General features: G+C 35.2%; 1 non-coding gene across 1 annotated transcript; it reads left to right on the forward strand.

The window, feature by feature from the left end:
* The first annotated feature begins 2,159 nt into the window (after positions 1 to 2,159).
* LOC115526145 lies at positions 2,160 to 2,266 on the forward strand. The gene has a single exon (XR_003972559.1). It is a non-coding gene; the product is annotated as a U6 spliceosomal RNA (small nuclear RNA).
* Positions 2,267 to 12,267: the final 10,001 nt, after the last annotated feature.

Consider the following 12,267-nt stretch of genomic DNA (forward strand, 5'->3'; position numbering starts at 1 on the left):
TTTTTACTTTTGTCCCAAGCCTCATGAAAGTCCAGGACTGAAATTAAAGGACCTTTAGTAACAGAATTGTAGACTGAACCTCAGGAAATCTCTAAGACAGTAAAATGAAATATAAGGGAATGATGAATGAGACATGTCTTGTAGGATCGATTCAAAAAGCATAACATCTGCATTATAATGATAGAATTTACAGAAAGAATGACAGAGATAAAGGAAAGATAAAAATGTTCATTATGATAATACAAGAAAATTTCCCAAGGAAAAGACTCATGCTTTTCCAGATTGATAGAAACTCAGAACACTGCAGAAAAAAAATCCATTTCAAGAAATCCCATTGAAAATATCAGAATGCCTGTGATGATAAGATGCTGTAAGTATCTGTGGGCTGCTGGGGAGGAGGCAAACACAAATGACAATGGAGCAATAATGGGAATTGCACTGGAATTCTCAACATCATAGGAAGCTAAAAAAGAAGTGTGAAAAACAAAATAAAGAACTTCACTTGTAAATATCAGAAAACTTACCTTTCATAAACTGCTACTCAGGAAGCACTTTACTGTGAATTTCTTTAGTCTTCCTCCCTCCCTCCCTTTCTTTTCTTCTTTCTTTCTTTCTTTCTTTCTTTCTTTCTTTCTTTCTTTCTTTTGTTTAAAGGATATATATCCTTCTATTTCTAGTACTTATGAAATAGCTTTATGTCATTTTAGTGATGGTTACTGAAGCAAGTCCAATTATAAAGCTGATTACCAAGTTAGTTTGACAAGCTAATATTATAAATATCTATAGTTATGTACTTAGAAACATGTTACGTATGAACTGTGATGCTTAAGTTTATGTGTCAACTTGGCTGAGCCACAGTGCCTTTAGATACGTGGTCAAATATTCTGGGTGCTTCAGTTAGGGTGTTTTTGGATGAAATTAATATTTAAATCAGTGGAGTTTGAGTGAAACAGACCGCCCTCCTCATGCTGGTAGGTCTCGTCCAATTAGTTGAAAGCCTGAATAGAATGAAAGAATTCGCTCCTTCCCCTGAGCAAGAGCGGGTTCTGTCAGGACTGTCTTCAGATTTTACCTGCAACATTAACGCTTCCTGGGTCTCCAACTGCTCTGCCTTTGGACACTTTCCTGAGTTCTCCAGCCTTCTTGTTTCCCTCCATCAGATTTTCAACTCACGAACTTTCCATGATCAGGAAAACCAATTATTTAAAATAATGTTTTTTTTCTCTCACTCTCTCTATATGTACATACGTTCTATTGGTTATGTTTCTCTGGAGAACTCTGACCAATACATAAAACGAATGTATTTTTTTCTCTTTCTTGCACATACACACCCCCACACACGAACACACAAACTGTATAGTAGGTTTCTTAACTTTTCCCATTTTACAGATAAGTAAACTGAGGTTTTGTAAAGTTCACTTAATTTTCCCTGTATTATATGTTAAGTGACAGAACTGGAATCTAAAATATAAGCTACTTTGACAGCAACATTTATGTATTGCACTTTATAATTTGGTATTAAAATGAGATAGCTAACTTCAGACATTAAAAATCTGGCTTTTGTGGTCATTGACACATCATCCTAATCCATCAGTGATTTTACAAATTAAGTTGAGGACAATATCTAAATGTAAATGTGGCATAAACATATGAGGAGTAAGGCACTAAAAACTAAAAGGTGTGACTGCTTATATAAATATAAACAATCATAGATTGAAGTTTTTAGTGCGTAAACCCAGCACTTTTCTTTTTGTTTGTTTATTTGCTTGTTTGTCAGTTCATTTTTGAGAGTGACAGAGAGCATGGGTGGGGGAGGAGCAGAGAGCAGGGTTAGTAGGGGGCATGACCTGTGGCTCAGCCTCAAAAACTGTGAGATCATGACCTGAGCCAAAATTAAGAGTTGGATGTTCAACTAACTGACCACACAGGCACCCCATTTTTCTTTTTATGTTTAAAAACAATGTAGATAGAGAAGGTAAAATGTAAACTACATTTTATAGTTTCATATTTTTAAATTATTGAAGAATATTAATTGAAGATTTGGAGAGAGAAGAAAACAAATAGACTAAAAACAAAAAAATCCATTAATCACACAATGCAAAGAAATTGTTCATCATTTTTCTGTTTCTTTTACATTTCTATAAATGTATTAAATTTAAGTGCTCGCTTAAGCAGCACATATACTAAAATTGGAACGATACAGAGAAGATTAGCATGGCCCCTGTGCAACGATGACACGCAAATTCGTGAAGCGTTTCATATTTTTACAAAATTCAGCATCCTTTCTTAATAAAAACCCTTGAGAAAGTCGGGATAGAAGGAACATACTTAAAGATCATAAAAGCCATTTATGAAAAGCCCACAGCTAATATCATCCTCAATGGGGAAAAAGTAAGAGCTTTCCCCCTGAGATCAGGAACACGATAGGGATGTCCACTCTCACCGCTGTTGTTTAACATAGTGTTGGAAGTGCTAGCATCAGCAATCAGACAACAAAAGAAAATCAAAGGCATGAAAATTGGCAAAGATGAAGTCAACCTTTCACTTTTTGCAGATGACATGATATTATACATGGAAAATCCGATAAACTCCAACAAAAGTCTGCTAGAACTGATACATGAATTCAGCAAAGTTGCAGGATACAAAATCAATGTACAGAAATCAGTTGCATTCTTATACAGTAATAATGAAGCAACAGAAAGACAAATAAAGAAACTGATCCCATTCACAACTGCACCAAGAAGCATAAAATACCTAGGGATAAATCTAACCAAAGATGTAAAAGATCTGTATGCTGAAAGCTATAGAAAGCTTATGAAGGAAATTGAAGAAGATATAAAGAAATGGAAAAACATTCCGTGCTCATGGATTGGAAGAATAAATATTATTAAAATGTCAATACTACCCAAAGCTATCTACACAGTCAATGCAATCCCAGTCAAAATTGCTCCAGCATTCTTCTCAAAGCTAGAACAAGCAATCCTAAAATTCATATGGAACCACAAAAGGCTCCCGAATAGCCAAAATAATTTTGAAGAAGACCAAAGCAGGAAGGAGGCATCACAATCTCAGACTTTAGCCTCTACTACAAAGCTGTAATCATCAAGACAGCATGGTATTGGCACAAAAACAGACACATAGACCAATGGAATAGAATAGAAACCCCAGAACTAGACCCACAAAAGTATGGCCAACTCATCTGTGACAAAGCAGGAAAGAACATCCAATGGAAAAAAGACAGTCTCTTTAACAAATGGTGCTGGGAGAACTGGACAGCAACATGCAGACGAATGAAACTAGACCACTTTCTCACACCATTCACAAAAATAAACTCAAAATGGATAAAGGACCTGAATGTGAGACAGGAAACCATCAAAACCCTAGAGGAGAAAGCAGGAAAAGACCTCTCTGACCTCAGCTGCAACAATTTCTTACTTGACACATCCCCAAAGGCAAGGGACTTAAAAGCAAAAATGAACTACTGGGACCTCATGAAGATAAAAAGCTTCTGCACAGCAAAGGAAACAACCAACAAAACTAAAAGGCAACCAACAGAATGGGAAAAGATATTTGCAAATGACATATGGGACAAAGGGCTAGTATCCAAAATCTATAAAGAGCTCACCAAACTCCACACCCGAAAAACAAATAATCCAGTGAAGAAATGGGCAGAAAACATGAATAGACACTTCTCTAAAGAAGACATCCAGGTGGCCAACAGGCACATGAAAAGATGCTCAACGTCGCTCCTCATCAGGGAAATACAAATCAAAACCACACTCAGATATCACCTCACGCCAGTCAGAGTGGCCAAAATGAACAAATCAGGAAACTATAGATGCTGGCAAGGATGTGGAGAAACGGGAACCCTCTTGCACTGTTGGTGGGAATGCAAACTGGTGCAGCCACTCTGGAAAACAGTGTGGAGGTTCCCCCCCAAAATTAAAAATAGACCTACCCTATGACCCAGCAGTAGCACTGCTAGGAATTTACCCAAGGGATACAGGAGTACTGATGCATAGGGGCACTTGTAGCCCAATGTTTATAGCAGCACTTTCGACAATAGCCAAATTATGGAAAGAGCCTAAATGTCCATCAACTGATGAATGGATAAAGAAATCGTGGTTTATATACACAATGGAGTACTATGTGGCAATGAGAAAGAATGAAATATGGCCCTTTGTAGCAACGTGGATGGAACTGGAGAGTGTGATGCTAAGTGAAGTAAGCCATACAGAGAAAGACAGATACCATATGTTTTCACTTTTATGTGGATCCTGAGAAACTTAACAGAAACCCATGGGGGAGGGGAAGGAAAAAAAAAGAAGAGGTTAGAGTGGGAGAGAGCCAAAGCATAAGAGACTCTTAAAAACTGAGAACAAACTGAGGGTTGATGGGGGGTGGGAGGGCAGGGAGGGTAGGTGATGGGTATTGAAGAGAGCATCTTTTGGGATGAGCACTGGGTGTTGTATGGAAACCAATTTGACAATAAATTTCATATATTAAAAAAATAAATTTAATATTTAATATTTTTAATTAGGATAATACTGTACTACCTTTGAAATACAGAAGCAAACTCTTATTCTGTAAAATATTCTTCAAAGTCTGAATTATTACTGTTTTTATATTGTCTCTATAGCATTTTGTAATACAGTTCATTAAACTTCATTTACCTGTTTTTGCACATTTAGATTTCTACAATTTGCATATTATAAATAAGGCTTTTATGAGCATTTTGTACATAATGTTGAACACCCTCTGTGTACTGCTCTGATCATTTTCTTAATACAAATTCTTTCAGGTGCAGTTATTGATCGAGTATTTTCTGAGATAAACTAACAAGCATTTAAAAGTTATTGATGAATTTTCCATTCTTTGCTCTCTAAATCTATGTTTTAAAAATTATTTATAAATACTATTTAGTGTTTGATTTATGTTCAACTTAAAGCATAGAATGTGTTCTATGATCAGCTGTTTCCATTTAGAAATGCAATAATTGTTATTTTAAATTTTGTGACACAATTACTAAACTCTGATAACCCAAGAGTAGAATAATGTCTTAAATATAGGTTTGCAATTCTTGACCAATTACTCCAGTTTTAATTTTTCAAAGGGAATGAAACACCCTAAAACTATCTAATTATAATGCCAAAGCAGAATACTATGAAACCAAATGCAGCCTTTGTGTAATGATGGAAGCTTTAAAGCTCCTTCCTTAATTGTGATAATTTGGAACAAATTAGGGAGTCTTGTGGTGAGCAATCCGCTAGTCACAGATCTCTTAAGAGCACTAAATCAAGGTGCAAGGAAACTTGCTGAGCAGAACTCTCAAATCTGAGAGTGTTTCCTTAACACAAGGTCAGCTTCAAATGTCTTTTTATATTCCTAATACTTACTAGAATGGCTATCTTCGCTTTTGTGAATATTATAATTCCGATTTTATTTTTAAAGCACAAAGCACTTAGATGATACTACTGTGTAATTACAGAATTAATATAATTTCTCTAACAATATTCTCTATTAAAATAAAATTGCTATTTTACATTGTTTCAGCTCACTTCGGATATAATTGTGAAATACCATATTTGGAGTTCCCTTGATCCATACTTGTGTCCTCTATATGCTTTGTTCTAAATAGCAATAGGCATTTGATGGCAGTAACTCTCTGAAGTTCAGTAAAAGGTCAAGGATTCTAGAGGGAAGCATAGCAGCAGGATTCCCTCTACAAATGAGTCTAACGTGAGGAAATACTGTACAGAAAATGCTGTCCTAACAGTCTAAGAAGTTGGCAGAGGTTTTGTTAAACTGAGTATCCTCCATTAGTGGCTTTAAAGACCTGTATTCCTGTAAAGGTACTCAGGTAACATATGTCATCACTGATTTTTTTTCTTTACTCTTTGACCTGATTATTTTAAAATAAACTATTCACTACATTCTAGGCAACTAAATGTAGCTTGTTAACTAAATACACCTAGAAATTTTTGTCACTTACACACAATTAAATAGCTATCTGAAAAATTTTTTTTAAAAAAGCAGAATAAAAGCTTTAAAGCCATATGAAGAAATAAAGAATTAACTTAGAACCAAGCAAGCTAATGAAAAATATCTTCTTTAAAAAAAAAAAAAAAAAAACTTGTAATTTGAAAGTCTCAAATCAGCTTATACTGAAACATTCTGAAAAGATCAGTTCCTGTGTGGTATTCTCTGACTCAAAATTCCCTTGCTCTAACAAGAGAGTAATAAAGGGCTTTGTGTTAACAAAAAGTGTTCTTCATGGTTAACATATTAACTAACGACATTTTTTTTTTAATTTTTTTTTTCAACGTTTATTTATTTTTGGGACAGAGAGAGACAGAGCATGAATGGGGGAGGGGCAGAGAGAGAGGGAGACACAGAATCGGAAACAGGCTCCAGGCTCCCAGCCATCAGCCCAGAGCCTGACGCGGGGCTCGAACTCACGGACCGTGAGATCCTGACCTGGCTGAAGTCGGACGCTTAACCGACTGCGCCACCCAGGCGCCCCTGCGACATTTTCTCCTACATGGAGAACATGCTCTTTTTGAAGTCCATTATTAGTTTGGCATTCAGTCATTTTGAATTACTGGTGAGAATTTGTACAATGCTGACTTTGTTATGGTTAGAACTCAAATAAGGATATTTGGAGAAGATCTATATTTATTATGATAATTATTCTTATTAAATAATTTTTAAAATATATATATACTTCTAAGGATATATCTTTTGCAGTTAGATATATCTTTTGCAGATATATCACAGTGTTCCAGAAATTTTTATTTAGTAACTTACTTCTAACTTAATTATACATATTTTATATCCACAGAATAAATATATATATTAAGATAAAATAAGAATGATAATTCTAATATTGATTAGCATAATATCCAGATCATTTTCTTATGCTCATAAATTTACAATTTGAAAAAATATATGTACTCTTTTGACCAAACCACTGATGATATAGTATATAATTTGAAACCTTAACAGTTAAAATATTATTACCAAAATTGGCAATCCTGTATTAGTCAAGATGTCCTCTTTACCAGAAGTGTGATGTTGGGCAAGTTAATTAAATTCTTTGAGACTTAGAATTTTTATCTGTAAAATGCAGATAAGAGTACCTGCCTTGTAGAGGTGCTCAAAGAGTTAGTTGAGTTAATATTTGTAAGGCACTTAGAATTATTTGAGAGATGGAAAACAAGGGCAGGTTTTTTTAAAACAAGGGCAGTGTTTTTATTTTTTATTTTTTTTTTATTTAAAAAAAATTTTAACATTTATTTATTTTTGAGACAGAGAGAGACACAGCATGAACGGGGGAGGGGCAGAGAGAGAGGGAGACACAGAATCGGAAGCAGGCTCCAGGCTCCGAGCCATCAGCCCAGAGCCCGACGCGGGGCTCGAACTCGCAGACCGCGAGATCGTGACCTGAGCTGAAGTCGGACGCTTAACCGACTGAGCCACCCAGGCGCCCCAAGGGCAGTGTTTTTAAATAACAAGGTTATTTAAGAAAAAAAAGTTAAAAAAAAGAAACTTCTAGACGTTCATGTGTTTCACACTACAAGAACAAAGTAAGTTTTCATTTTAATACACTGAAATAATGAGAAAGTATTCCTAAAATTTGAAAACATATTTGCTATTTTCAGTTAGTACCTAAATAGTCACACATTATGTAATGAGAATTTAACAAAATATATTGTAGAGGGTATTGTGTTTCTTTGTTTTTTAGTTCCTGGAAATTAAACCTCTGTGAAATGGAACTGTTCTTTGATCTTACTTCATAGATTAAAACTATCATAATTTTAAAGGTGTAGAGTATTACAAGGGCCATGTATTAGACATCCTTTTTTTTTTTTTTTTTTTTAAATTTTTTTTTTCAACGTTTATTTATTTTTGGGACAGAGAGAGACAGAGCATGAACGGGGGAGGGGCAGAGAGAGAGGGAGACACAGAATCGGAAACAGGCTCCAGGCTCTGAGCAGTCAGCACAGAGCCCGACGCGGGGCTCGAACTCACGGACCGCGAGATCGTGACCTGGCTGAAGTCGGACGCTTAACCGACTGCACCACCCAGGCGCCCCTAGACATCCTTTTTTTATATATATATCCAAAGAAATGTATCCTCCAAAATATGAAGTACTTGCTGGAAAGTGTCATTTAATTTATTTAATTTCATAGAAATATTATTCAACACTAGAACCTAGGTCTCCTTAATTCAGATCCAATACTCTCTTCACACAACAGATGAAAATTGGGGTACTACTCTGACTCTGGTTAAATATAAGAATTATGTGAGGAGATTTTAAAATATATATCACTGCCCATTGTCTCTGATCAGATCAATTGAATCTAAATCTCTAAGGGATGGATCTTGATATTTCCAAGAAGTCAAGATGTCTGAGAAATCATTTTTGAGACACTTTAGGGGGGAAAAAGAGGGAGGGAGGGGGAAGAGAGAGAGAGAAATATCCATGGGTGTTGAATCTAGATGATGGATATATTTAAGTTCATAATACTATTCTGTCTACTTTATTTAAGTCTAAAGTTGTTCGTACAGATTTTAAAATAAAAAGATCGTGGGGCACCTGGGTGGCTCAGTCTGTTGAGCGTCTAGCTCTCAATTTTTGGCTCAAGTCATGATCTCATGGTTTGTGAGTTTGAGCCCTGCATCTGCATGCTGACAGTGGGGAGCCTGCTTGGGATTCTCTCTCCCTCCTCTCTCTGCCCCTCCCAGCACACATGCCCTCTCTCTCTCTCTCCATCTCAAAATAAATAAACTTTAAAATAAATAAGTAAAATAAAATAAAAAGATACTATGAAAGACTCTACTAACGTAGATTAACTAAACCTTTACCCCTTGCTCTTACATAATACCCTAGAGTTTTACTCAACAGACACTTCGGGGTTCACAAACAATCCCATTATATCGATATCCAATTTAGCAAGCATTTTCTACCATGTTTTCCTGTTATATTCCATTTATTTTGTTTCTTCCTGCCATCATTTCTTGATGCCATGACAAACTCACCCTGTCTCCCAGACCATGGTTCTTCTCATGTGATCTACTTCAAGGTACAAGATGCTTTGGTTTCAATAAAGAATTACTTAGAAAAAGGCTTTCTGCACATCCATGCCATACTTTGTCAACTGGATGCTAAAGCCTAGAATTTCTGAGACTGTTGTTTCATATTTTCCCCCTCAGATTTATATTAAGGGTAAATTCATACCTGATGAATAGACATTCCATGGTTAAAGAATCCATTCTGGGGGCGCCTGGGTGGCGCAGTCGGTTAAGCGTCCGACTTCAGCCAGGTCACGATCTCGCGGTCCGTGAGTTCGAGCCCCGCGTCAGGCTCTGGGCTGATGGCTCGGAGCCTGGAGCCTGTTTCCGATTCTGTGTCTCCCTCTCTCTCTGCCCCTCCCCCGTTCATGCTCTGTCTCTCTCTGTCCCAAAAATAAATAAAAAACGTTGAAAAAAAAAATTAAAAAAAAAAAAGAATCCATTCTGATAATTTTCTAAAACAAAGAATTGTCTACAATAAATTGAAGTGTGTTACTTATAGTATAGAGATAAAACCTGCTTTCAGGGGTGCCTGGGTGGCTCCCTCGGTTAAGCGTCTGACCAGCTCAGGTCGTGATCTCGCGGTTCGTGAGTTCGAGCCCCGCGTTGCGCTCTGTGCTGACAGCTTAGAGCCTGGAGCCTGTTTCAGATTCTGTGTCTCCCTGTCTCTGGCCCTCCCCCGTTCATGCTCTCTCTCTGTCCAAAAAAAAAAAAAAAAAAAAAAAAAACACAAAAAAACCTGCTTTCAAATTTAAGTGGTGGTTATAAAATAAGTAAGTTCCAGGGATCTGATATATGGCCTGGAGACTACAGTTAATACTATATTGTGTATCTGAAATTTGCTGAGAATAAACCTTAAGCGTTCTCATCCCCCACCCCAAACCCACACAGGTACCTATGTGAAGTGATGGATGTGGGATATGTTAATTACCTTGACTCTGGTATTTATTTCAATATGTATAAGAATATCAAATCATCATGTTGAACACCTTAAATGTACACAATTTTTATTTGTCCATCATACCTCAATAAACCTGGGAAAAATAAATGGCAGTTTTTTCCCACTACTTCATTTGTAAAGGTTTTAAAAGTCTAAATTTTCTAGTCTCAGCGTATTACATTCTACTTCCAATAACATAAAATGAAACTATATAATGATGGATTTGTAGACTTAAGTGGATTAACTTCAGGCTATTCTCTCTTCCTTTCTCTGCATGGAGGCAAACATTTATGATTTTCTTAACATCCAGTTTGATGAGGATGAAAAATATACTAATTGGTATCCCTATTTTTAGGGAGACTTGCTATAGAGACTTGCTCAGATTACCTTTGATCAAGGTAGACACAGAAACATAAACTCCATCAGATAAGTCAACTTTTTTCATGTAAGTTTGAGGCTGTTTCATCCTATTTGAATTCATTATATTCTTAGATACTTCTAGGAGGTTTTAAAGTATTATCAGTTCTCTGCCTATTTCTATAACAAGAAATTAAATTAGCCAAGGATTATCTTTGTTCTATAAATTATAAAAATTCTGTATATATTATGTTCTAGACTTGCAGGAGATAATTTTTTTTATTTTTGTTTTGTTTTTATTAATACAAACAATATGGAAGCGTAATGAAATGAGTTAGAAAAATTGAAAAAAACCACACATAATTTAGTAGTAATACTAGTCAATAGAATCAGATATTAAAATATGTATATTTTTATAATATTTTAATTGTGAGATATACAGAATTTATATAATTTTTCCTGTTGCAGATATATAATACTTTATTTACATCATTATTTGTTTTTAATTATATTCTTAGATTAGTTCTTAAAAGCAGAGGTCTTAGAAACAAAATATATTGCAACTCCTATAGCATACAGCTGAATTCCATTATGAAACATACATTCTTTCTTAAAACCAGCAAATATTTTAAATATACAGATTCCCCCAAATTATATATTTACCATGTATATACATACACATGGCTTTGATTTATAACATCAATATAAGCACACTAGCTTAATGATTTTATTCTTATTCACAAATTGACTTATGAATAAGAATCCATACAGTGAATCCGGTAATCTTAGCATTATAAATTTTTAAATAAATGATTGGAAAGCAAAAATGTTTCTTTGTCTTTAAACCCATTTTTTTTTCAAATTAAATTAGTTTAGTTGCTTGAGCATATGAAAGATAGGCATATGTACAGTTCATCAATCATGTTATTTCTTTTTAAAGATATCACATGATTTTTTGAAGTAATAAGTATTAATATGTGTAGTATGTGCATCTCTAATATTTTTATGACTATACACAAAATTTTAAGGTTTGCCTAGATCCTTTGTTAGAAAAATAAGTAAAGTGTATAATTATTTGTCATAATAGAAGTCTATATCTTGTATCCAGAAGTACTCTTGCTAAAACAAACAAAATGCAGGAGTAGTTCTTTAGAAACAACTAAAAAAATTTTTGCAGTCGAACAGTTTAGCTTGCCACAGTTTCATAGATGTTAGCAGAAGACTGGTGACTCCTGAGTCAAGAGTAACAGCATGTCAGGTGGTCTGAACTTAATATTTGCTTCTGTTTTCTCTTGTCCCCTAGCTCCCATAGTGGAAGATGCAGAAGAAGGCCTACTGTATGCTGCACACATGGTGGTTTGTGTCACAGGTGAGGAATCCTGGTCAAAAGAAACCCCAGTGTTATAAGGGGATAGTTGTTTATAAGGGGATAACTGTCTGTCCAACCTTTGCTCTGAAGGAAGATACTGTCTTTATAATCCTGGTTAGAAAACCATCTGCCTTCCATCCCAGAAGAAGACAATATCTCTAACTTCCAAGTCCTTTTACTATATGAATACCTTTGAAAAAAGTAGTCCAGAATACAGCCATCAATGCTTTTCAGCAAACCATATAAACACACAAGAATCTCATCAAGAATCATCAGCTATAATCTTATGCAATGGTAACTACATATAACACCAGGGATATTAGTTACTTGAGGACTCACAAAACCAGCAAAATTTGAACATTAATAATTTACTGTAAGTAGATAAACCAAAGGCCACAATTTCACAAGTTATACCTAGCAAAAGAATCTGAATAGAGCAGTCATTACTAATTAAGGTTATCAATGTTCACTTCAGTAATAAATTAGGTTGTGAGAACTTCAAGGTAAAAATTGGACTTTAATCACT

This window comes from Lynx canadensis, chromosome A1, assembly GCF_007474595.2.
Source record: "Lynx canadensis isolate LIC74 chromosome A1, mLynCan4.pri.v2, whole genome shotgun sequence".
In the NCBI taxonomy this organism is placed as follows: Eukaryota; Metazoa; Chordata; class Mammalia; order Carnivora; family Felidae; genus Lynx; species Lynx canadensis.